The sequence below is a fragment of the Mauremys reevesii genome, linkage group 2 (genome assembly GCF_016161935.1).
Source record: "Mauremys reevesii isolate NIE-2019 linkage group 2, ASM1616193v1, whole genome shotgun sequence".
NCBI classification, from domain to species: domain Eukaryota; kingdom Metazoa; phylum Chordata; order Testudines; family Geoemydidae; genus Mauremys; species Mauremys reevesii.
Window position 1 is genome coordinate 255535880 of NC_052624.1, and position 26978 is coordinate 255562857.

General features: G+C 38.4%; 1 protein-coding gene across 1 annotated transcript in view; it reads right to left on the reverse strand.

The window, feature by feature from the left end:
* ANGPT1 (angiopoietin 1) overlaps positions 1-15390 on the reverse strand; it is a 275560-nt gene extending 260170 nt beyond the window's left edge. The window contains exon 1 of the mRNA XM_039526223.1: positions 15305-15390. The gene's annotated coding sequence lies outside the window, so the exon portion shown is untranslated. The remainder of the gene's footprint in view (positions 1-15304) is intronic.
* Between the last annotated feature and the right edge of the window lie 11588 nt (positions 15391-26978).

The window sequence follows — 26978 nt, forward strand, 5'->3', positions numbered from 1 at the left end:
ATTGAAGTCAATGGGAAAACTCCCATAGACCTCAGGGGAGTAGGCCCTATATTTTCCCACTCGATTGCTTAAATATTTTAATGGATTTAAGCATTTTTAGTGTTTTTTTTTTAAAATCACACTTGTGCTGACAACCTAGATACAAGATTTCTTTGATTTGATGTAATTTGAAATATCCCAGATGGCAAAACCCCCAAAATCAGATTCATAAAGGAAACAAAAACTTAAACTTAACTTTGACAACTCTGCTGTTAACACTAATATGAATAAACTAAAAGGTTGGTGGGTTTTTTGTTTTTGTTTTGTTTTGTTTTTTTGCAACTCCATAGAGACAGACCATTCAGTGACTCTTCTCTGAAAAATAACTCCCACTACAGGACTTCAAAAGATCCCTGGTCACAACCCCACATATAAGTGGTTCCCTTAACATTTCTCAGTAGCTTTTTATAAGCTGTTTTTATGCAAAGCTATGAACTCAGCGGTCACATGACACTTAAACAGTACATCATACATAGCAATACTAAGGGTGTTTTCACAGGCATGGGTGTTATCACAGGATTAGGTCATGTCACACCATGTGGCTTCATAATCTTACACAAATACAACAGAGGCTGTGACAAGCCTTCTGGGATCCTTTGATGCCCTATGCCTCTTCCCCTGGCCCCCCTTTTTAATTCTTGCTGTAAAATCTGAATGTCAAAGCAAACCTCTCTCCAATGGGGAAGAGCTGAACACAGCTCTTTCTTGTACCAATTAATATCACTCCTCTGTTGGCCAGACAGGTTTGCTAGTGAGGGATAAGAAATGAATCCAGTCCCTGCTAACCTGGAGCAGAAGAGGCAGCCTCTGTCCTCAATTGTATCTGTCAGATGGTAGCACATTCAGGTGCCCCTCATTAATGGGGCTGGTCTAAATATTTCAATAGTTTTTCATATTTTGTTTTTTCCCTTCTCTTGGCCGTAACACTCACTTTCTTTTTACACATTCTAAAATTTTCATTTTGGAAAGTATTTTTCCCTGCATTTCCACTTCTGTTTACTCTGCACCATGGACCAAATTCAGTAAATTATACCTGCTGTGCCATCAAAGCCCTTTATACATGGAGTAGGGGAGACTCCCCTCAAGGAATCCAGGCACTTGTATTTTTCTCTCCCTCCCTTAGGTTTTCTGATAAGAAGGGCAGCTCTAATTCCCACCAGAGGCTCCAGAGGAACCCTGCTGGAGGAGGCTGCTGAAGGGGTGCAGATAATTGATTGCAGTACAGCCTCTGGCCTCTGTATCCATACCAGGCCCCTACTTGGGGGTGGAGGTTGTATGGCCTTCCATTTGTCCACAAGAGAAGTGACCTTTCTGACAGAGTAGGCCATGCTGCTGGGGGAGTGGCACTATGTGTTTAAAAAAAAGCATAGTAAAAATAAAGTAAAAATCTTAAATGAATCAAACTGTACCATAGAATCTCTATGGATAGAAATTCCATGCTTGAATAATAAGAGTATAGCAACAGGAATACCCTACACTACTGACTAGGATGGAGACAAGAACTGTGAAATGCTCAGGGAGATCAGAAAGGCTACAAAAACAGAACACACAATAATAGTGGGTGATTTCATCTATCCTCATATATTGCCTGGATACATGGCACCTCAGGATGGGATGCAGAGACAAAAATTTCTAGACACCATAAATGACTGTTTATTAGAGTAGTTAGTCCTGGAACCCACAAGGGGGGAGGCAATTCTTGATTTAGTGCTAAGTGGAACACAGGATCTGGTCCAAGAGCTGAACTGTTTGGTAATAGTGACTATAATGTAATTAAATTTAGCATCCTTGGCGGGGAGGATGCCAAAGAAACCCACCATAGCAACACTTAACTTTAAAAAGGGGAACTACACAAGAATGAGGACATGAGTTAGAGGGAATTTAAAAAGAGCAGTCACAAGGGTAAAATGCCTGCAAGCAGCATGGAGACTACTTAAAAACACCATAATAGAGATTTACACTAAATGTATAGCCCCAATTGAAAAAGACAGTAGGAGACCCAAAGGACTGCCACAAGACTAAACAGAAGAATAATGGTGGCTGTTAGAGGCAAAAAGGCATCCTTTAACATTTGGAAGTGCTAATGAGGAAAATAGGAAGGAGCAGAAATTCTGGCACGTAAAATGTAGAAGTATAATAAGGGAGGCCAAGAAAGAATTTGAGAAGCAACTTGCTAAAGATAAAGAAAAATTACATTAGTTTTTGCAAGTACATCTGAAATAGAAAGCCTACCAAACAGGCAGTGGGGCCACTAGACAACAAAGTGTTAAAAGAGCACTCAAGGAAGACAAGGCCATTGCTGAGAAACTAAATGAATTCTTTGCATCTTTCTGCACTGGAGAGGATGTGGGGACAGAGCCACATCAGAGCTATTCCTTTTGGGTAATAAATCTAAAATATTATCCCAGGGTGATGTGTCAAAAGAACAGATTTGAGAACAAATTGATAAACTAAACAGTAATAAGTTATCATGACCAGGAGGAACTCAAATATGAAATTGCAGAACTACTAAGTGTAGTCTGTAACCTATCACTGAAATTAGCCTCTGGTACTGGAAGGTAGCAAACATAACACTGATTTTTGAAAAGAGGAGATTCTGAACATTTTAGATCTGTGAGCCTAACTTTAGTACTAGGCCAACTGGTAGAAACTGTAGTAAAGAACAGAATTATCAGAAACATAGATCAACATGATTTGTTGTGGAAGAGTCAACATGACTTTTCTAAAGGGAAGTCATGCTTCACCAATCTATTAGAATTCTTTGAGTGAGTAAACAGCAGTGAGCAAGTTGAAATAGTGTAGTTGGACAAAATCCCTCACCAAAGGCTCTTAAGGAAACAAAGTAGATAAGAAAGAAAGTCCTCTTATGGATCACTAACTGGTTAAAAGATGGGAAAGAAAGGGTAGGAATAAATTATCAGTTTTCACAATGGTGAGAGCTACGGGAGTCCCTCCAAGTATCTGTACTGGACCTGTGGTGCTCAACATATTCATTAATGATCTCGAAAAAGGGGTGAACAGTGAAGTTTGCGGATGATACAAAATTATTCAAGAAAGTTAAGTCCAAAGCAGTTTGGAAGGAGTTACAGAAGGATCTTACAAAACTGGGTGATTTGGTAACAAAATGGCAGATGAAATTCAATGTTGATAATGCACAGTAATGCACATTGGAAAAAATAATCCCAAGTATACATATGCAATGATGAGCTCTAATTTAGCTATTACCACCCAAGAAAGAGTTCTTGGAGTCACTGTAGATAATTCTCTGAAAACTTCTGCTCAATGTGATGCAGTGGTCAAAAAAGCTAACAGTGTGTTAGGAGCTCTTAGGAAAGGGATAGAAAACAAAACAGAAAGTATCATAATGCCACTATATGAATCCACAGTATATCTACCCTTAAATACTGTGGCCAGTTCTCAAAAAAGATGTAATGGAACTGGAAAAGATTCAGACGGCAACAAAGAGGATCAAGGGTATGGAATAGCTTCCATACAAGGAGAGAGAAAAAGAACTGGGGCTGTTCAGCATAGAAAAGAGACAACTAAAGAGAATTTGATAGAGACTTCTTAAATGATGAACAGTGTGGAAAAAGTGAATAGAGAAGTCTTATTTACCCTTTCACACAATACAAAACCCAGGGATCACTTGATGAAATTAATAGGCAGCAGGTTTAATACAAACAAGAGGAAATACTTTTTCACACAATGCACAATTAATCTTTGGAACTCATTGCCATGGGATGTGATCGCCAAAAGTATAACTGGGCTCAAAAATGAACTGGATAAGTTCATGGAGGATAGGTCTCTCAATGGCTATTAGCTAAGATGGTCAGTGACCCTCCCCTGTGCTTGGCGTGACCCTAAACCTTTGATTAACAGAAGATGGGAATGGAAGACAGGGGTGGATTACTCCATAATTGCTCTGATCTGTATATTTCACCTGAAGCTCTGGTGGAGACAGGATACCTGACAAGATGGACCATGGTCTGACTCAGTACAGCAGTTCTTAGGTTCTGTCCCCACAAACTCCTCCTTTATAGTCTTTCTGCCAAGCAGCATAAGCAGATGCTCACTGTGGGGTATGTTAGCCCCATGTGGTTATTTTTTATATTCCACTTCCCTCATTTTCTCGTATGAGAAAGTTTTGCAAAACAAATAGAGTCTTTGTTTTAAATAGTTCAGTTTCCCCTAGTCTTTGTGTTCCCCATAAAGACAATCTTCCTTTGCAGCATTATGGATGTAATTCATTGCTGTGGAAATAACTATGATGTTTATGGAATCAAGATTTATAATCTCAGCAGGAGTAGCTGACCTTTTGGGGCCAAAATTTCAAAACAAGTCCCTGCTCATATGAACACACAGCTTTGCCTGCACAATCAAGCACTATCACTTGAATCTTTCATGTGTGTGCAAATGGTACCAACTGGATTTTGAGTGTGTTAATTCTATTGTTAGAGCACATTTAATATGCACAAAATAATTTCATAGGCAAATGATGGGGTACACACAATTAGAGGCTGGGATGAGGCCCTTTGAAAATTCAGCCTGCAAGGAGCAAAGCCTGGAATTTTCAAAAGAACCTAAGGGAGTCAGGTTTCAGAGTGGCAGCCATGTTAGTCTGTATCAGCAAAAAGAACGAGGAGTACTTGTGGCACCTTAGGGACTAACACATTTATTTGGGCATAAGCTTCCGATGAAGTAAGTTTTAGCCCACGAAAGCTTATACCCAAATAAATGTGTTAGTCTCTAAGGTGCCACAAGTACTCCTCGTTCTTTTTGCTAAGGGAGTCAGATGACCAACTCACACTGAAATTCAATAGCATATGGCCACCTAGCTACCTAAGGTCTCTTTAAAGATCACAGGTGTCCTTAGTAATGGCAAAAGGAAAAGCCAAGAAATATGCCAGATAACCATTATTCTTTCTAGCTAGAATTCTTTTCACATTCCATCTTCCTTGTGTTATTTACACTGGCTTCCTTTGAGATAGTGAGTTGATTTTAGCTGGATCTCTTGATATCACTTGCCTTATGAGGGTTCCATCATCACACCTAAAGTCTGCAGATGATAAAGCTCCTGCTATGTCAGCCCCTAGGATGATTAATGCATTTCCCTGGGGAGCGGTCTCATTTAGGAAAACATCTTATTAAAACACTACTTTTTCAGATTGTTCCCATTCCCATTTCACTGGAATCCCTTTTTATATCACAGAAGCAGCAAAGAATCCTGTGGCACCTTATAGACTAACAGACGTTTTGCAGCATGAGCTTTCGTGGGTGAATACCCACTTCTTCGGATGCAAGCAGTGGAAATTTCCAGGGGCAGGTGTATATATAAGCAAGCAAGAAGCAAGCTAGAGATAATGAGGTTAGATCAATCAGGGAGGATGAGGCCCTGTTCCAGCAGCTGAGGTGTGAAAACCAAGGGAGGAGAAACTGGTTCTGTAATTGGCAAGCCATTCACAGTCTTTGTTTAGTCCTGAGCTGATGGTGTTAAATTTGCAGATGAACTGGAGCTCAGCAGTTTCTCTTTGAAGTCTGGTCCTAAAGTTTTTTTGCTGTAGGATGGCCACCTTAAGATCTGCTATTGTGTGGCCAGGGAGGTTGAAGTGTTCTCCTACAGGTTTTTGTATATTGCCATTCCTAATGTCTGATTTGTGTCCATTTATCCTTTTCCTTAGAGACTGTCCAGTTTGGCCGATGTACATAGCAGAGGGGCATTGCTGGCATATGATGGCATATATTACATTGGTGGTCGTGCAGGTGAATGAACCGGTGATGGTGTGGCTGATCTGGTTAGGTCCTGTGATGGTGTTGCTGGTGTAGATATGTGGGCAGAGTTGGCATCGAGGTTTGTTGCATGGGTTGGTTCCTGAGCTAGAGTTACTATGGTGCGGTGTGCAGTTGCTGGTGAGAATATGCTTCAGGTTGGCAGGTTGTCTGTGGGCGAGGACTGGCCTGCCACCCAAGGCCTGTGAAAGTGTGGGATCATTGTCCAGGATGGGTTGTAGATCCCTGATGATGCGTTGGAGGGGTTTGAGCTGGGGACTGTATGTGATGGCCAGTGGAGTCCTGTTGGTTTCTTTCTTGGGTTTGTCTTGCAGTAGGAGGCTTCTGGGTACACATCTGGCTCTGTTGATCTGTTTCCTTGGACACAAATCAGACATTAGGAATGGCAATATACAAAAACCTGTAGGAGAACACTTCAACCTCCCTGGCCACACAATAGCAGATCTTAAGGTGGCCATCCTACAGCAAAAAAACTTTAGGACCAGACTTCAAAGAGAAACTGCTGAGCTCCAGTTCATCTGCAAATTTAACACCATCAGCTCAGGACTAAACAAAGACTGTGAATGGCTTGCCAATTACAGAACCAGTTTCTCCTCCCTTGGTTTTCACACCTCAGCTGCTGGAACAGGGCCTCATCCTCCCTCATTGATCTAACCTCGTTATCTCTAGCTTGCTTCTTGCTTACTTATATATACACCTGCCCCTGGAAATTTCCACTGCTTGCATCCGAAGAAGTGGGTATTCACCCACGAAAGCTCATGCTGCAAAACGTCTGTTAGTCTATAAGGTGCCACAGGATTCTTTGCTGCTTCTACAGAACCAGACTAACACGGCTACCCCTCTGATACTTTTATATCACAGTGGTTGTGTTGGCCCCTAACAACTTCAGTGAGTGGAGATAGTGAAGAGATACGTGATCCCAACAGCTTACAAAAGCCTTCAAATGTAAGTGAGGAGCAAGTGCCTCTCCAATGTGTCTCTATAGCAATCTGCAAAGAGACACTATGAAATCTTTATACTTGAGTTCCTTTTCTGGTCTAGAAGTTTTTCTGGCATTGTGGAATCAGAACAGATTTAAATGGTATCTGAACATTTTTTAAACATTTGCCTTCTGCACATTGTTGCGATATCACTGATGTGCATTTCTGCCATTGTCAATGTGTGTTAGGTATGAAAACAATAGAGAAGGAGGAATATTTAATTAAGGTCTGGCAAAAAATAACAGACCTCAACAATAACCGCTACCAAACTCAATTGTCTTTCAAAGTTAGTTTTTCTGGTTTTTCATTTTCTCGCCTTCCTCATTTTGAGGTTATTCTCTCTAGAGCTGGGTTTACAATTGGCTTTTCAGTTTGGCGGCCAAACCAAAAAATAAAAATAAAAATTGTTTGAGGTCAAACCAAACCAACAGCTATTCAGTTTTTCTTGGCAAAATGAAAAAAACTAAACATGTTTTGTTCAAGCTGAAATGAAATGTTTTGTTTCATTTTGGGTTGTGGGAGGTTTTGGGTTTTTTTTGCCCCATATTTTTTGTTGTTGTTAAATTTAGCAGCTATATTTAGAAATGCAACGTCATGTCTAAGTGAAAAGTCCTTTGTTCCAAAAATGTTGAAATAAAACATTCCAGCTTTTTCGGAATTTGTTTTTCTCCATTTTTATTTGGCTAAAGTTATTCACCGAGGTCAACCCAAATTCACGAATTGTTTCATTCAACTGAAAAACGCACTCTTTGGCAAATAAACTATTCACACACACACAAAATCACCTAGCTCTAACTCCATCCTTTTAGAACCAGCTGAAGCCTTTAGGAAAAAGAAACTGAAATTACACTTAATTTTACTTTTTTCCCAACTCCATCCAATACATCCCCTTTCCATAAAACTGTTAAATAAGTCTATTTATAGTTATTATATTGTTTTATACTATGGACTTTGGGCTGTTTTACTTTCTGGGATTTTACAGAGGCAGAGAATTAGGTAACAGACTTATGAGCAGTTATTTTTAAGTGATATTGAAAATGGGGACGGTACCAAAAAACTAGCAAATATTGTACTGATTTTCAAAGGAAAGAATATGGGAACCTGGCCATCACCATCCCATAAATCTAACTTTATACCTAGTAAATAATGTGGCAAATATTAAGAGAAATAAAAGTATTACTTTGGAGATAGTGAGAAAATGAGCAATAAATAGCAGGGGTTATGAAAGAATGTCTCTTGATGAATAAATGTGACTGCTTTTTAGATAGCATTTCTAGATCGGTGAATTAAATGATTGCAGCTCGAGGTATAATCACATTTTAATAAAGCATTTGATACTGTATTTCCCAAAATTTTACTTGAAATATTAATTTAAATTAGCTTGGATAATTACAGATATAAATGCAGATTTAGAAGACCAAACAAAGGATAATAATAAAGAGGAGGTACCATGTTGGGAGAGGTATCTAGTGACATTGCTATAAGGCTTTATTTCATGAATCTGGATGAATTTCCTAGTCATTATAGAACTGGAAGTAGTTGTGAATACCAGTCAGAACAGAAAAATTGGTGAAAGGGCCCTCAGAAACAGAAAATATGAAAAGAACAAGATTCACTCTGGAAAACTGCAACATTATAAATCTGGGTAAAATAAATTGAAACACATAGATTCACTGGAAGGAAGAAATCAGGTGAGCGACAATGCAGGAAAAGATCTAGCAGTAATAATGGCCACAAAGGAGACATGAGCTTGCAATGTACCATGTTACTGCTTATAAAAAAAAAATCCAACTTTGGGAAGAGTCTGTAAAAGGCATCATGTCATGGAGCACGGAGGAAACAGGCTTTCTCTGTACAGTTCTGCTGAAACGACATCTTCTGGAATATTGAGGATAATTCCAGACATCACATTACAAATTGGAAGGACTTGAAAGAAAAGCAATAAAAATGATTGACTTGCAAGTTAAAACAATAAGAGCTAAATGTGTTTCTCTTGGCTATGCAACAACAAAGGGTAGGTAGGACACAACAATCTTCAAATATTTGGGTGTGGACATTATTTAGTGTGGTGTACAGGGATGTTATGGAGAAAGGAATTAGACCACCCCTGTGCACTGGGCCACAACGCCACTCACTGAATTTTGGCCCTGTCAACTCCCATCCTGACAGAGGGCTGGCAGGCCAAACAGAGTGGGCAGAGGGACAGTCAGTGCTGTTCCTCCTCCGTCTCTGTTGCTGGGAGGCCAGCTTCTGCACCAGCGTTCTCCCCTGGGAACCCACCTGGCCTTGCCCTGCTTCCAGCAGCCCATGTTCCCTTTCAGGGATGGGGAGTGACACTGCACCTGGGCAGGCCGGTCTGGAAGGCAGGGACTGAGCATGGGGTACAGACTAGGTAGGAGAGGTGCCAGGGCCTGTGGCTGCAGTGGGGATGGCTCCACAGGGACTGACAGCGCGTACCATAGGAATAATTTCAGGGAGGGGGCACCCCGACACTAAGGCCAAGATCTTAAAAAATGGATGTTTAAATCAGGATTCTAAATTTATATTTGGATCATAAACCACATTTACACACACACACTGACCCAATCTTTAGGCCTGCCCGGGGCTGATTTGAACCCTGGTGCAAGTTAGGACAACTTCACTGGGATTTTCTGCCCATTTCCCTCCTCCCATGGATCTCTCACCACAAAAGGAACAATTAATAGATTTTAAGGCTAGTCTGGACTTCCTGCATAACACACACCACAGACTCTCACCCAGTAGAATGTGAGCCCAAGCTTGTATAAAGTCCTTTCTACCAACTAGACTCCTTATAGTCAAGCCCAGTTTGACACAAATAAAATGATATATGGGTGCAGGCTTGAATTCATTTTTTCCCACAGTTCCTAAATCATTTTTAATGGTGTGTTTTCAAGACAATGATTATGGATGGATTTTATTCATCTACACATTTAAAGGTCAATTGAAAAGTCCTGTGCACTTCTAAGAGAGGCTGTGATTCAGCCAAACACTTAGCATGTGCTTAAGTGCCGTGCTGGATCGGGGCCCAGAATGAAGAGCTGAAAGTTGATTCAAGGTTTATATTTGTTTTTCTGAATTGATTTTAGTTTTATAAGTACAATATACTTTCATATCACTTAACCCAGTGTCACTCCTGATGCTTGCTTTAAATTAAATAATAAAAGCCAGCATGGGTACTCCTGGAAAATAATTCACGCTTTGGGGAAAATTCCAAAGATGGCATTTTAGCATCATGAGTAAACGCATATTATATATATTTTAAAAATATCAAAACTACACTTATTTTAACCTTGTATATTGTATTATCTTAAATGATTATTACATCTCAAATACATTATACATATAGAGAATTTTTCAATTTCTTTCCTACTATAAAAAAAGCATAATCAATCATCCAAACTGTGTATCAAGTGCAGGAAATTCACAAATAATTGTGGTTTCCAACAAAATTGTTGAAAGACAGAATTTTTAAAACAATATTTGTCTTTAATATCCTGAAAACATTTGGGTCAGGTGTCAGACTCAAACTGCTTTAGAAATGTATAGTGGGATGAGCTGAATTCAAGGCAAACGTGGTTGGAGAACAAAAGAATGAAAAAGTGTGGTGGAATTCAGTGCCGAGTGCTGCAGTAGACTACTTTCTCCTCTGAAGATCTGACTTTCAAGGTGGCTAAGTCACAAATAAACACCAGTTTGATAGTCTTAACCCAGTTTTTAGTCCTTTGGGCTACAGAGCAAAACCACCGTACAGTTTAGTATATTTCAGTAAAAGGAGAGGCCAGGGATGCAGGTGCTGACCAGAAACAGGGACATTGCAGGTTAGATATTGGTGAACAGACTGTAGAATACTGACCATGATGTTGGGGATCATTCAGAAACAATGTTTAAATCACATGGACAGATAGGACCACATCACTGAGCATCTTAAATTGACTAATGAGATGGAGGGACTGATTTATGAGGCGAGATTGAAAGTACAAAGTACATAGGAGCCTGGCTAAACAATGACTAAGGGCCACATTCTAAGTGGCAAGGTTATGCATTTGGTATCTCAGTGGGGAACTCCTCCATCCAGGCTGTAAAATAGCAGTGGTCTGACATGATCTTCCATTTTTAAATGGGTGTTATGTTTTGGGATGACAGCATGCTGCAGTAGCCCCTTATCCGCTTCACATGTCTTTTCAGAACAACTTATAAGGGTTATGGTGGATTGTTTACTACTGACAATTTTTAAATCAAGATTAGATGTTTTTTAAAAGATATGCTCTAGCAATTATTCATGGGAAGTTCTAGTCAATTCATATTTATTTAGCCAAGGGTCAATGCACCAAAACAAAATATATTACAATAAAAGTAAAACTAAATCCAAATTATTTAAGTATTAAAATACATATAAATACTAATTTAAAAGAACATCAAACCAATGAAAGCATATGTAATCACTGTGCCACTTGCCTTTTCCTTATTTTAGTGGTTGACCAAGCAAATAGGGCTACTGCTCAGTTCACAGATAGAATATTTATTAGGAAATTGCAATGTATTTTCTAAAAGTTTGTAGAAAAAGGGTTCCAGGACAGTAACATGGAAAGCCATTTTGACCTCAAGTGGCAATACACATTACAGTATAATAAATTATGGGATAGGTCTTCCTCTTGCCCAGGGCCATGTGGACAGAGATGGTTACATTTCTCAGAATATTGGCCTTCTAAGTAAGCTGACTGCTTAGACTGAAAATGATGAGCTGTAAAAGCCTTAACTTGTTATTGGACAAATTGTCTAAATAAGTGGCATTCCTATGTCTTTTTAATAAGAGGGGACCCAAGAGACATATGTGTAATGGAAACAACTGCCATGTCTAGTTGCTTGTTGACATCCTCTAATCTCATCTTGATTAAGATTTTCACATTTTTAAACTGAAATCTAATCATTTCCAGTTCAGAGAAGCCTAGGCCTAGAGAACACAACAAATTCTAAATATACTCTAGGAAATTTAGGTGAAAAAGCCTGACTGAACTGTCCCTCGTCTAAGCATAGCCTTGGCAAACATTGTGGATGCATACAATGAACGTGAAGCCAAAAAAATTTATTACAGTATTGCACTTTAGACAGAATAATATTAATGCCTGTCTCAGCTCCAAGATGAGCAGCTGGGGTATTATTTGGGAGATCAAGAATCTTCCTAAGAAATTTGTTTTGGATAGTTTCCAATCCCATGGGCTCATTCCATCTCTATATTTCTGCACCATACAAAATTTGAGCTCATACCTTGGTCTCAAACACTGAGGGCTGTGTAATTAAGTTGCCTGCATGAGTCCGGCTGAAATGTAACACAGCTTGCACTGAATTTGAGTCCTTTTCTTTTGTTACCTGCATGTGTTTGTCCCACAACCCATTTTGTGAGAACCAGATACCAATAGAGGTTAAAGAACTAACTTGTTCAATAGATTGCCCATCAATCTTCCATTTATGCAACCACCATCTTTGACTAGACACAATTACTTTGACTTTGGAGTAATTTATTGAACGGGCCTCCCATTGACAGTATGAGCCAAACACATAAAATAAATGCCTTAGTCCCTCAGGTGTCTGTGATAGTAGAATCATATTGTCTGCAGGGTAATCCATTATTTCAGGTGGAAAATACTGCTCCCCTTGAATACTAAAACAAAATCATTTATGTAAAAGTTAAAAAGAAAAGGGGGCTGAAAGACAGCTTTAATAAACATCCTTGTTATTTGGATGGAATCAGTTAGCTCCCCATACAAACCTTTCCTAATCTTGGCTTGTTTTTCAGCAAATAATTTTCTATTTTCTGGTCATTCTCTTGTCTCCCCCAAAATTATCTAGTATAAATTTTTAAGACAATGCCCAATAAGCTTATTAGGTGATAATTCCCTGGACCTTTACTATCCTCCCGAGGCACTTGATCATTATGTTGTTGATCGATTAAAAAATTAACCTCCTTCCTAGATACTGGAGTGCATTCTGAAAGGGAGCAAGGAATGTAGGCTACCATGTCAAAAAAGTTAATACATGGCATATCATTATAAAGTGCAGAAAAATACTTCTCCCATATATGCTTAGGGATCAGTACTTGAATATTCCTCCTAATCTTCTTGGAGCCCAGTGCCACCAGTTTCCAAACATATGCCAAATTTTTCATTTTGGCAGCAAAGTCAAATTCCTGCCTCATAGCCATGTGATCTTCAGACATTTTATTTTCCAGCAATATTTTATAAAGGTTTCTAAAATTAACTAGCTTTTGGATGGAATCCTGCAAGCTGATCTTCCTTGCCATAACCTATAGCTCTTGTTTATGACAAAAACAAACTGCATCATACCAAATTCTTTATCTTTCAAAGGGTAAGATGGATTCTCCATCACTGACAATTTTTAAAACAAGACTGGATGGGGACTGAAGCCACTTTGCCCTTGACTTGACTCCACACAAAATTGGGAGAAGGGTGTATCCAGGAAATGGGGTGTTTAGATCAGAAGCACTAACTTTTCATATATATAAGGTGATCACACAAAATGATGCTCCCTTTGAGCAACAAACCTCACATGCATCATTTTAATAAATGTCTGAAGTGACAATATTTTAAGAAACAGCAAAAGGGCAACCTGGTGGAAAACACAATACAAGGAATACAAATCCATGAGCCAAACTGCCCCAGACCCCAGAAATAAACAACAAAACAACCCAATCCAAACACTGAATGCTCCCATTTATTTAGAATAGGAAGAGGCTGGCTAAAACAGCAATGAACCCCAAATCAAAATTTTCTAGAAGTAGTGAAAAATATTATGAAGTGTCACCTACATTATATTAGTATTAATGCCCAGTTTAATGACTTTGCATAATGAAAAGAAGATTTTCACATTCCCCTTCCCACTGTCCTTTGATGTCATATGATTCATAAACGGGTTAATATTCCTGCACAAGTTATGAAAATACAACAATACTTTTTTCTATATGGGAAAAAAGCTTGAAGTTGATCGTATATGTGTTTAACATGTATCATAGGATATAAACCAAAACCAGTTTGCCCAGCTTCTCCATATTTTTAACAATATTTATTGCATAAACAATTTACATTTAACACGAATGCTAAATGGGGTATTTTTTCTTTTATTATGCTTCATACCCATGTGCTTCAAAGCTGACATCTGTAGTTATCAACTGAAAGTAAATGAGGGTGGGGGGAGCACAATAGATGATCTTGATGGTCCCTTTCTGACCTTAAAGTCTATGAGTCTAATCTGCATATGAGATGCCCCATCGGTGAGCTACCTAAACCCCAAATCTCAATTTTGCTGCACCTCCAGACCTGGCGATAGCACCTTAGGGTGTGCCTGGGAAATGACACGTCCTCTTTCAAAATGTACACCATATCTAGTCCTGTGTTCACACCACTATACAGCGGGCTGGCCTAAAGTTTGTGAGGGAAGTCTCACAAGATGACTATTTGGGTTACATCCCAAATGTAACTGACTTATTTTATGTGGCAGAGTGTGTATATCAGAACGAGAGAGTGTCTGTGTGTGTATATCCTCACACCTGCCAGTGCTGAAATAAAGTCCAGACACTTGTTCTGAGTTATGTGCACAGCTGCCATCATTTCAAGTAGTTTTGCAAGGGATTGCTCTGTTTTCACACCCAGAGCAATACACTTATTTTTCAGTCTGAATGACTTATTTCAGCTCAAGGAAATCAAACAAACAGAGCTAATCAAAAGTGTGTGTGTGTGTGTGTGTGTGTGTGTGTGTGTGTGTGTGTGTGTGTGTGTGTGTGTGTGTGTGTGTGTGAGAGAGAGAGAGAGAGAGAGAGAGAGAGAGAAAATGGACACAATGAGTCAATCTAACACTGCTTATGAACTAAAATACAAATTGGCAGGTGCCTCACAGCTGCTCCCACACAAGGCAGAGTCCTCAACATTCAAAGACGTAACACAGAGAACATTGAGTGGGAGCCTTCTCTTTTTAGTTAGCTGCATGCAGCACAGGAACAATAGTCCAAATAAGTAGGGGACCTAGACCCCCTAGGCCTCTGAAGTGTTCTGCATGTGTTCTGGTAAATTTGGTAGATATACTTTCCCACTTTCACCAGTTTTTCCCCCACTGGCAGGATTGGACCTTTACATATTAAATTTTCTAGGTATAAATTAATATTCAAAGAGGGAAGAATAACTATTTCTGGTGTAATCAGTCATTTTTTGTAGATTGAAAGCAATGAGATCTCCCTTGGCTACTATGCTTCCTTTCAGTATATTTTTATACACAACTTTTGGTCTGGGGAAGGGTGGGAGAAGTTATAACAATGAGCTGGAATTAGCAAATGCCGAGAAAGTTTTGGCACACTTTGAACCTGCTGACATCCATTTGGTATTTTTCTCATTTCCTTGAGGCAAGATGAAGTGAAATGTGTGTGTTTTTCAAGCTGTAGTTATAAAGGACACAAAAATATTTCTTCCTACCTTCACTCTGTTTTTCTGAGAATCCATCCTCTGCTTCTTAATCATACGTGTTTTTTTCTGTCCAGCAGATATGTACCATCTGACACCTGTAAGAAGCCACATTATGGTGATGTTATTGCTAGAAAACTTACATGTGCCATGAACTATGTCCCACAGTATGATTCTTATACCTCTTTTGACCTGAGTGGTGACCCAAAGCTCAGGGTCCTGTGGGTCATTTCGGTTAGGAGGAGAAACTGATGATGGAGTCAGTTATCTTTCAGGTAATTCTGTTTTATTTACAAAGAACATACATACACAGTTCTGTTTCTTTGAACACAGGAGGAATCAAACAACAGGAGACAGTTTCTTTGCTCACAGTTCCAACCCCCTTTCACCCAGCACTCATCCCAATACCTCTCTCTCTCTCTAGGTTTATTTCAGGGCCACTCAGTTGTTGTTCATGCTATGTCTGGCTTTTTGCTCCTCAGTGTCTGTTGTGTTTCTCCTGCTTCTCACTTTCTCTGGCTCTCTCATACACTTCTACTAAGAACACTACCCAGTTGAGCCCCTCTGCCCATATAGATCCTGAGCAGCTTCATGTTCACCTTTGTTTTGGTAGATGGTGACATGCCTGTGTTTGGGGTGAAGATGGCTACCGTGTCATAAATGAGTTAACTGTTTCTTACTGCTATCTTAAATTAAGGGAAGTGGTTACACACACCACTTTCTGCCCCAGTTTCAATTAGATTTAGTCCAACCCATAACACCACATTGATTTCATTTATGGATTAGACATTAGACACTGGGGAGGGGGGTGGGGCGGAAAGCCTGGTGCCTTTCATACTTTACTGATGGATCTTTCACTTTAAATAAATGTAAGTTACATAGATGAAAGAAGGAAAACAAAATAAAATGAATAGGTCAGTCTCCTAACTTAGTAGGTATATTCTTCTAGTGAGAATAAGTTCTCAATGCAATATATAAGGCTATTAAAAAAATTAAGCTGTGGTTACTCACATGATTAAGACTGTATACTTGGGACAGGCAAATCTTTAGAATTTGGATTCATTTCAGAGACGCATCCAAAAATTTGACTTTTTACCCATTGTAGTTCAGGTGCGTCATGACCTCCATTATTCTCTATGGGGCAAAACCTCGGACTTGGACTACATTTCCCATGATGCACCACAGCCATCCTGTCCCAGAGAAGGCAAATACAGTTTAATGTTGAACTAACCTAAACCAAAATGTTTTGATTATACTTGACAAATCAAAATATTTCAACTCAGGTTGATCTAATCCAAAATGAAATATTTCATCAATTTTCTTGACAAATTTTCTTGGGTTTTAGATTTTTGATGAACAGTCAAAATTTACTGAGGAAATTTTTTTTGACAAAAACAGTTTATTTTAATTTTCATATGAATTTTCTACAGGGAAAAAATAAAAAACATTTTCCAGCCAACTGTAACACACACATACATATGCCCAAGCAAGGCTGATTGTTCAAAATAACTTTTTCTTTCTACTTCATCAACAGCCACATATTTTTTCTCCAGAGCCTGTCATAGGTTTTTAATTAACAAATGTGAACAACAATAGATATAGATATCATAATCTGGTAATAGTCACAACCTGTCAGTTTACAGGTCTGATGAAAACTAAGAAAAGAACAGATTCCCCAATTAGCAGCAAGCACTTCAAAACTCATTTTATGTGATTCTAAAAATCTATGAAATCTTCACTGAGATTATGGGTTTCTCTTATTTTAAAATGAAGAGTAGAATTCCCTCCCCTCACCCAAGAGTAACCAAACAGCTTGAAGAATTAAACTAAGATTAACAGTATTATCAGAGATGATAAGTAAAGGCAGAGATTTAGGGAAAAGAACATAGAAGAAACACAGAGCATTGTCATTTGATGGAACCAATTAAGAGAGTCGACTGAAAGGACAGAAGCAGCTAGAACAGAAGCATTAGAAACCAGGAGCTTAAGGATTTTCTTCAATATTTGGACAACCACTAACAGTACATTGGAACATGTAAACACAAAAGTGCAAATACTGTCTCGAAAATTGTGCTGTTGGACTATATAAAGAAAAGAAAAGAAAAGAAAAGAAACCAAATCCAAAAGAGGAAGTCAAAATCAATAAACAGAATCAGCATGCTATGCAAAGGAAATTGACTTGTCCTGGGAATGAATGTAACATTTTAATAATAGGAAACTCTGTTGTATCCTTCTAAAGGGACACTAGTGAGAATGAAAAATACTGGTGTTCTTAAGCAACAGAGAATAGTTATTGTGGGTTATGATCCATAAGGCATTTGACCTTCTTTGTAACCTGCCGCTTGTCTAATCAACACTAATATCCACAAATGGGTGCAACACTCCTGTTAATGTATGTACTGTTAATATAACATTTGCTAAAGAATTAAGAAATCCCTATAATGTCATGATACAGAAGGAATTTAGAGATACTCCTTTCTGGACCTATCCATTAGGTAATCTTTCCCAAGTGGAGGGAGTTAAAATAAAGAGGGTCAGCCTTAACTCTTAATTTCATGGCTTTTGCCCATTTGAGCCAGGCACTTTTATTTTTATTGTAACACATTTCTGTTTAGCCTGAATTTCTTTATTTTAAATTCTGGGCAGAAAGGAAAGTTCTGTCACTGAAGTACATGAGAAGTGAGATAATAGACCACCATGTGCAGATGCTCTAAATATATACATTTTTTAAATGGTCTGAGTAGATATGTGACATCTACAAAGAAATAAATTCTGCCTTGTAATGTTATGTGAATCCAGACTAATTCCACTGAAGTCAATAGAATTACACTGGAGTAATTCAGTGGGTCTAATTTTTTTATAACATTTACTCTTTTTTTAATAGAAATTTTTATGAAAACTTTTCAGTTTTCTGAATTTTCAGTTCTACAGTGAAATATTTTGATGGTTTTTCATTGGTGTTGTGTTAATTTATTTATATTCAGTTTTCACTTGCAATATTTGATGCTGATTTTTTTTCCATTGCTAATTTTGAGTGATCACCTTATTACATAGTGGGATTTTTCAAGATTAAAAGAGTTCAACTGAAAAAAGTTTCTTGTACCCCTTAATTTTAAAAAACAAACAAACCCATATTTTAAATTCTTTAAACATGTTAACCTCCTCCCAAAAAGGTTCTTTGAAAACTGAGAATGACATAATCTTCAAGATTTTCAACATTTTCATTAATTTTAATTTTTTGACCATCTTTAGGCCCTGATCCTGCTAGCCATGTACTTCTTCACTTTATGCGTGTGAGCAGTTGCATTGAAGTCAATGTAGATTTAAGCATGTGAACAGTGTATGGGGGAATCAACACCCCAATGTATAGTATACTATCTCAAACACAATAAATGTACAATAAAAATCTCAGTGAAACAGTGGTAAATAGACACAGTCGTCAGCTTCTCAGATGATTAAATACACTAGCTTGATACAATCCTGAAGTACTGCCAGTAAAAATCTGTTTGGAAAGGCTTTGGAAACAGTCCTAATGATGCAAGTCATCTGTATAACTTCTTCTCCCCCAGATGGGGAGAACCTGCAACCACAGCCCTAAGAGACTGCAAAAGTAGCTGGGGAGGCATCTGCCCAGAGCACCTGGTAGCAGTGTGCAACTCCTGTGCAGTCTCATTAATGAAGGTTCTATGAAGTCCCAATCACAATTTATATCTGCCTTCCGCTGGCAGACCATCTACCTCCCCCTGCCTCATCAATGCAAATATTACCACCCTGTCCTAAGAGCAATTCTCTTCTTAGTCCTAGCTGCACCCATTGGCATGTGAGGGGAGCAGTTTGTACACACACATTGTGCCAGCTAGGATGAATTTATATGTACATTATATATTACATACTATGTCCCCAGTCCTGCAAACGCATATGTAGGTGCTTTACTTTCTGCATCTAAGTAGTCACTGCAGGATTGAATCCTTTCAGGGTAATCATGCTTCAAGCCTAAGCCAATCACTGCTGCTACTAAGGAGTAACACTCTCCATGTACAGTATTGCACAATGGGCTTTTCCCCAATTGTCTTTGAAGCATCAGGTATCGGACACTGCTGGAAGCAGGATTCCAGCCTTGCTGGAGAAATAATCTGAGGAACTGTGACACATCCGATTCTAAATACTGCAAAGATTTAACTCTTTTCCTCCTGCAATACCAAAAGAGAATAAATATGACATACAGTATGAGCAAATGCTCTAATTCCATTCTTTTATTTCTAATACATATACAATATGTAGCTGTAATAATAAGAGCAGTGATGAAGCTATAGCATATACATGATTAGCTATGGATCTTTTAATGTAGTGAGACTATTTTTTAGTGATTAAACAGTGGAATTCCCTTTAGGAACATGATTTAAAAATAGGTAGCTTTTGAATAAACTCTGTTGTATTCATTTAAAAAATACACTTACCTAAATAGGCAGATGCATCTTCTATACATATTTATATGTTTCTGGAGTAAAGTATTGCTTGAAACAGTCAATTACCGTGAAAAGCACTGGAATATCATTTAAATACTGAGATGCTTTAATACAACTCATATGATGCCTGTAAAGCATCATTACAACTTGCCAGCTGAGAGTAAATCCCTCTCTTTGAACACCTTCTTGTGATGAGAGCTGCCTGCCAAGAAAGCTCTCAGCAGATGGAATGAAGCTCTCAAGTATGTCTTTCTTGAGTCAGGTCTTACAGTTCTCTTTCACAGCAAGACTTGTAAATCCTTCTGTAATTTTGTAGGCAGGATAAGAGATGTGTCGGCAAATGCACCTGATTCCAACTATAAGTCTTTCCAGAGGTATTTTCTAATCTCCTCTACTTGTTGCTTAAAAGATAGAGGACATGTATTTCATTTTTATGCTTGCTTTCTGCCTGGAAGTATCAACCACACTGCTGTAAAATGTACAAGATGGAAACAAAGATCGCCCTCCATTCCTAACTGAGAGTATTGGGTTCACTTTCTGCATGGATTTATATCCAAAGTAAATTAAAAGCCAAGTTTGTGTAGTTTGTGATTTTGCACAGCTGTCAGCCATAACAGCCAGCCCAGCCCTGATTACTCCTTTCTGGTGCACAGGGTATAAAACCAGCACTTTTTGTTAGAGAATAATCCTTCACAGTCCCAGAGCACAAATTATGCCCTTTTAAAAAGGGAAAGCTTTGAGCACTTTGACAAAAAATCCAACACAAGAGATAAGATTGCCAGAGTGTAGCTGTAATTGCCCATGTAACAGAAGTTTTTTCTTAACTCCTTAAGTGTCCGGAGACTAGTTCTGGGCAAACCTTAAATGGTTTATCTAAACAATAAGATACCTCTTAGGTCTGCAAAATTGGGCTGGCCATCTTGAGAACAGTCTCTCACAATATTTCCATTACTTCCTGCCCTCCTTGGGACAAAAATACCACATCAAGGGCCTTCCTCATGATATAAGGCATTTCTGCATCTGATCCCAGTTGCAAGTGGAAGGGCAAGGCACATGAAAATGAACATTAGTCAGGGAAATATGTATTATATGAGCCTCTAATGCTTTGAGTCTCTGAAACTCTAAAACTTTGGGATCAAGTTAATTTTGGAGAGAACCATTTCAGGATTATTTTTCTAAGTATTTGATCCAGATTCATAAGTAGAGCTGACTTTATTCATAAGTAGAATTGGTCAGAACATTTTTGATTAAATGTATTTTCGACTAAATATGCTGTTTTGTCAAAGCCAAAACATTCTGCAAAGATGTACCAGTTCTGATGAAGTTTTCAATTAGAAGGTTTCTGAGGACCAGGGTGGATTCTCTGGTCACTTCTGGCCAGAGAGAGACCCAGCCAAATTGAAAACTTGACTTTTTCAATCCAACAATGGACATTTAAGCACTATTTCATTTTGCAAAAATGTTCAAAAGGTTTTGGTTTTGTTCCAAGGTAGAACAAAATAAGTTTTGAAAACTTAGAAGTTGTCACAAAGTGAATCTATCACCCTCTGGCTAGTTCTATTCACCAGTCCCAGTCCCCACTTTAGACCTATAGCATTAATGTTCAGTTCAAAGATGCTCAGAAATCTAACATAATATAGCTAAACAAAATGGACAGAGACAGAAACCCCTTAAAAGCATGGCCCTCCATGGTGAAAGACATGAAGCTCAGATACTGATCCATTCAGTTGCTTAACATGCAGGGAATACCAATGCATTCACATTAGTCCTGATAGTTTAATGCAAAGGAACATGGAAAGCCAAATGATCCATTTCACAGCCTTTAAAACAAATATTAAGATAATGACCCTCTACTGAATTGCACTTACTTAAACCAAGACAGTGAAGAAATTCTTAAGGTGGATCCTCTTGCCCCAGGAAAAATAAACACAATGATTCCATCACGATTCTACAGAGGTATTGGCTTTGGTCTTGTCTGTAGATTGGGAGGACTTGATCATTCCTAACCCCAGGGATGGAACACATGAAGCTCATGTTCTTAGATTTTGCAGAGGGTACGCGAATTTCAGCTCACTCTTCATTTTAAAGTTCTAAGGCACAATTATGTCTTAAATTAAGAGGCCAAATAACCAGCCAGTTTGGAATTTCTCTAAATTACTTCACAATTTTTAAAGCCAAAAAGTCAAGAATGAAAAACAGCAGAGTTGCAGTGAACAGCTCAATTATGGCCTACTTTTACACACAGTATTCAAGTGTGTAACTCTTACCAAAGCAAATAGGAGACACAGCCATTCATCTGAGGGCAAATCTGGATCTATAAGGAAGAGTATACCTATAACAATGTGTCTGATCAAGGTGACTTCCAAGACCTGGTAAACACTGAAACGCTGAGCTGTCTGAAAAAATTTTTATTTTCATTTTTTAAGTAAAACATAATTGTATGGAGTTTTTAAAAGATACAAATTAAGGATCCAATTCTGTTTGTAGATTGGGGGCCTAAAATAAAGAGATTACAGATTTACGCTGGTGAATAGTGAAGTGGAATGGAAAACTTCCTAGTAGCAGAGCATGTAAATGAACATATAATGTAAATATACAGCTGGCATGAATTCAAAGCTACTTATACTCTAAGAAACTGGGCTGAAAATCTGATAAGAACAAGATCTGTCTCTCTCATAAACTTTCTGGTTCCTGCTGGTTCCAGACAAGTTGGAAATAGGGCATTGCAGTCTCATAGTATTTCGGTATGCCTACTGCGAGGAAGAGAAAAAGCAAGTGGATGTTTGTATAGGGGAAGAGGAAGAGCAAAAATGAGGAGTCACCTAAACTTTTATGGATACTAAATTATTTGGTTGAAGTTTTTTAAAAGTAAAGGTTCAAGTCTGTTCCTTTTTTTCTACAGTCTAATTCACCCATTCTAACCTACTTTAATAATAAAGTAATACTAATAAAGGTAGATCTTCCACAAAGTGCACTGCTAGATCAAAAGTAGGTAGATCTGGCATAAGATATGAACAAAAATAACATCTGAAAGAGCTGGTTCTGGGCCAGCATACCAATCTAAACAGCATTGTTCTCCCTTAAAACATAAACTATATCTGAGAGATACAAGGTGGGTGAGGTAATACATTTTACTGGACCAACTTCTGTTGGTGAATTGGACACGTTTTTGAGCTTCTCAGAACTCTTCTTCCGGGCCTGTAGAAGTTCTTCCAATAAAAGATATTAGCTCACCCACCTTGTCTCTCTCATATCCTGGGACCAACATTCTAAAATACATATGTCATTTCAAATTAGGCTTCCTGGCCTTGTTTTTAGTGAATATAAATCACACACCCACATTCCTGGATTAAAGATGTTATCTAGAAAAAATAATTTCATTGAGGTTAAATGGTTTCAGTGAACTGAAAACAGTTTCAAATAAACCCTCATCTAGACACACCTGTGCTTTTGGGGTTTGTTTTAAAATCCAAACTAGACACCGTTAAATATGGCAGCAAAATAATACATATGTATACAGCAATGTGAAAACATGTTCTGAAGATTACCAGAAATGTACTGGAAAGAATCTTTTTGGAACCTTGAAAACAATTCCATGTAAACAGTGTTGAGTGTCTTCCACCCTCCCAGTCTGTTTTTCACACTGATCCACTGCACTGGAATACACTAAGAGATGGGGGAAAGCCGATTGCTGCAGAGGAGCACATGGATTGGACAGAGACTTCTCTTAGAGGAGAGTCTACTGATAGAGATTCTCTAGGTTTTAGTCAGGAGGAGAGGATGGAAGAAGATAAAATATGGGCCAGATCAGATGAGAAACATTCACATAAAAAAGAATCTGACACATCAGAAAAGGGCAGACAAAGAAACAGTGACAAGTTTTTAAAGTGCTTGTACACAAATGCTGGAAGTCTAAATAATAAGATGGATGAACTCGAGTGCCTTGTGTTAAAGGAGGATATTGATATAATTGGCATCACAGAAACCTGGTGAAGTGAGGACAATCAATGGGACACAATCATTCTGGGATACAAAATATATTGGAAGGACAGAACAGGTCATGCAGGGGGAAGGGGGGCAGGGAGTGGCACTATATGTGAAAGAAAATGTAGAATCTAATGAAGTAAAAATCTTAAACAAATCCACATGTTCCATAGAATCTCTATGGATAGTAATTCCATGCTCTAATAAGAATATAACAGTAGGGATCTATTATCAACCACCTGACCAGGACAGTGATAGTGATGATGAAATGCTAAGGGAGATTAGAGAGGCAATCAAAATAAAGAACTCAATAATAATGTGGGATTTCAATTATCCCCATATTGACTGGGTACATGTCACCTCAGGACAAAATGCAGAAACAAAATTTTTTGATACTTTAAATGACTGCTTCTTGGAGCAGCTGGTACAGGAACCACAGCTAAATTGAGGCAATTCTCAATTTAGTCCTGAGTGGAGCGCAGGATCTGGTCCAAGTGGTGAATATAACTGGACCACTTGGTAATAGTTACCATAATATAATTAAATTTAACATTCCTGTGATGGGAAGAATACCTCAACAGCCCAACATTGTGGTATTTAATTTCAGAAAGGGGAACTATGCAAAAACGAGGAGATTAGTTAAACAGAAATTAAAAGGTACAGTAACTAGAGTGAAATCCCTGCAAGCTGCATGGACACTTTTCAAAGACACCATAATAGAGGCCCAACTTAAATGTATATCCCAAATTAAAAAACACGGTAAAAGAACTAAAAAAGTGCCATTGTGGCTTAACAACCATGCAAAAGAAGCAGTGAGAGATAAAAAAAGGTATTTTTTAAAAAGTGGAAGTCAAATCCTAGTGAGGTAAATAGAAAGGAGCTTAAACACTGCCAAATTAACTGTGAAAGTATAATACGAAAAGCAAAAAGGAGTTTGAAGAACAGCTAGCTAAAAACTCAGAAGGTAATAACGAAATGTTTTTTAAGTATGTCAGAAGCAGGAATCCTGCTAAACAGCCAGTGGGGCCCCTGGAAGATCAAGAGACAAAAGGAGCACTTAAAGACGATAAAGTCATTGCAGAGAAACTAAATTAATTCTTTGCTTCAGTCTTCACGGCTCAGGATGTTAGGGAGATTCCCAAACCTGAGCTGTCCTTTGTAGTGACAAATCTGAAGAATTGTCACAGATTGAAGTGTCATTAGAGGAGGTTGTGGAATTAATTGATAAACTTAACAGTAAGAAGTCACCGAGACCGGATGGCATTCACCCAAGAATTCTGAAAGTACTCAAATGTGAAATTGTGGAACTATTAACCAGGGTTTGTAACTTGTCCTTTAAATCGGCTTCTGTACCCAGTGACTGAAGATAGCTAATGTAACGCCAATATTTTAAAAGGGCTCGAGAGGTGATCCTGGCAATTACAGACTGGTAAGTCTAATGTCAGTACTGGGCAAATTAGTTGAAACAATAGTAAAGAATAAAATCGTCAGACACATAGAAGAACATAAATTGTTGGGCAAAAGTCAACATAGTTTCTGTAAAGGGAAATCATGTCTTACTAATCTATTAGAGTTCTTTCATGTGGACAGGGAGGATCCAGTGGACATAGTGTACTTAGATTTCCAGAAAGCCAAAGGCTCTTATGTAAATTAAGTTGTCATGGGATAAGAGGGAAGATCCTTTCATGGACTGAGAACTGGTTAAAAGACAGGGAAAAAAAGGTAGGAATAAATGGTAAATTTTCAGAATGGAGAGGGGTAACTAGTGGTGTTCCCTAAGGGTCAGTCCTAGGACCAAGCCTATTCAACTTATTTATAAATGATCTGGAGAAAGGGGTAAACAGTGAAATGGCAAAGTTTGCAAACAATACTAAACTGCTCAAGATAGTTAAGACCAAAGCAGACTGTGAAGAACTTTAGAAAGAACGCACAAAACTAAGTGATTGGGCAACAAAATGGCAAATGAAATTTAATGTGGATAAATGTAAATTAATGCACATTGGAAAAAATAACCCCAACTATACATATAATATAATGGTGGCTAATGTAGCTACAACTAATCAGGAAAGAGATCTTGGAGTCATCGTGGATAGTTCTCTGAAGATGTCCATGCAGTGTGCGGTGGTGGTCAAAAAAGCAAACAGGATATTAGGAATCATTAAAAAAGGGATGGAGAATAAGACAGAGAATATCTTATTGCCCTTATATAAATCCATGGTACGCCCATATCTTGAATACAGATGTGGTCTCCTCATCTCAAAAAAGATATACTGGCATTAGAAAAGGTTCAGAGAAGGTCAACTAAAATGATTAGGGGTTTGGAACAGGTCCCATATGAGGAGTCATTAAAGAGGCTAGGACTTTTCAGCTTTGAAAAGAGGAGACTAAGGGGGGATATGATAGAGGTATACAAAATCATGAATGATGTGGAGAAACTGAATAAGAAAAAGTTATTTACTTGATCCCATAATATAAGAATGAGGAGCCAGCAAATGAAATTAATGGGCAGCAGGTTTAAAACAAATAAAAGGAAGTTATTCTTCACACAGCACACAGTCAACCTGTGGAACTCCTTGCCTGAGGAGGTTGTGAAGGCTATGACTATAACAGGGTTTAAAAGAGAACCAGATAAATTCATGGAGGCTAAGTCCATTAATGGCTATTAGCCAGCATGTGTAAAGAATGGTGTCCCTAGCCTCTGTTTGTCAGACAGTGGAGATGGATGGCAGGAGAGAGATCACTTGATCATTACCTGTTAGGTTCACTCCCTCTGGGGCACCTGGCATTGGCCACTGTCAGTAGACAGGATGCTGGGCTGGAGGGACCCTTGGTCTGACCCATTACGACCGTTCTTATGTTCTTATTTCCAGAAATACAGGGACAGATCCTCAACTGGCATAAATTGGCTCAGCTTCATTGAACTTATTTACTCACTGAGGCTCTGGCTCATTATCTCTAAATAGCACTTGTAAAAACATTTCTCTCTTGTGATAAATTCTACTTGGGATCCAAATCCTGTAGGATACTGGCAGTTGTGGGCATTTGGCAATTTGCAGTAAAAGATGCACCTCGGAAGATCAGGCCACTAGAGAATATTCAAATATTACATTTAAACAAGCAGTATTTTCAGGAACAGAGATTAGCAGATTAAAGGTATTCCATAGTCCCTATCAATATGTAAGGGTGTGAGAGGCACATGATGATTTCTAACTGCTGAAATACAGGAGTGATGAGCA